Source organism: Cricetulus griseus (genome assembly GCF_003668045.3).
Source record: "Cricetulus griseus strain 17A/GY chromosome 1 unlocalized genomic scaffold, alternate assembly CriGri-PICRH-1.0 chr1_1, whole genome shotgun sequence".
In the NCBI taxonomy this organism is placed as follows: Eukaryota; Metazoa; Chordata; class Mammalia; order Rodentia; family Cricetidae; genus Cricetulus; species Cricetulus griseus.
The window spans coordinates 102,770,223-102,771,404 of NW_023276807.1; positions in this window are offsets into that span (position 1 = coordinate 102,770,223).

A 1,182-nucleotide genomic window follows, 5' to 3' on the forward strand; every position below is an offset into this window, starting at 1 on the left:
GGGGTCACACACAGCTCTGATGTGGGAGCCTGGATGTTGTGTAACAGTTTCCTCTGAGATGGAAACATTACATCCTACAGGGAAGCTCCTTAAACAGGATGATAAACAACTCAAAATAGCTTCAGGAAGTCCCTGAAATTGACCAGAGTAAGCAATGAAAGTAATTAGGCCCTCTCTGACCAAGTAAGCAATGAAAGAGAGCCCCCCTCAGACAAGCCAAGCTGCAAAAACAATTCATGTGATCTGATCCGACCAGCTCCCTAAACCAGTGTTGCTTCCTGGAAGAGATTTAGACCAGCTGAGGCACCTGGAATGTTGAGCTGCCTACAGGCTGTACTGTGTGTTCCAGGTTCCCAGCTGTGCTGGGATGAGCTTTGGAGATACAGTTATTGTTGAGTTATTTGTGCTCCTGTAAGTAAGTAACCCCAATAAAGTTCATGCATCAAGTTGGACTTTGGTGGTTGGTTATCTGTACTTTAGTCTGTCTTGGGTTCCTGTCTAGGGTGAGTAGATATTTATGTTGCATCTTCCAAGGAAAAGTTTTGCCACATAACACTGGGTCAGAATCTGGTGCTCTTCCTGGATGCTCAGGGGTTCCTACACAATGCATCGTTTGTGTTTTGTGCCCTGCTAATCACTGCATCTGGCCAACTGTCCTTAGGGCCACATTTGCTCCTGGAGGGTCCAAGCACAAGTAAGACACTGGTCCAGGCCTTATATAACTGTGCCCTAGTAACCCGATGAGCCGGGCTTGAGTTGTAGGAGCCCACTTAAACTTGAAGCCCCATCTATATAACTCAGAGCACTTATGAAAATCTTTTTTTTTTTTTTTTGAGATAGGGTTTCTCTGTGGCTTTAGAGGCTGTCCTGGAACTAGCTCTTGGAGACCTGGGTGGTCTCGAACTCACAGAGATCCGCCTGCCTCTGCCTCTCGAGTGCTGGGATTAAAGGTGTGCGCCACCAACGCCCGGCACTTCTGAAAATCTTGATGAATGATGACTGGGCTCAGCTTGTCTCCATTAGCCTTTACATTCCCCTTGGTTACGGGACCCAGTGTTTTGTAACTAAGGACAGAGCCTCTGAGAGAAGCACCAGAGACCTGGGGTGGCATGGGGACTGGGCTGAGAACCAATAGCAGATTTTCATCTGCTGGCTTGTTGATGTGAAATCACAGAACCAAAT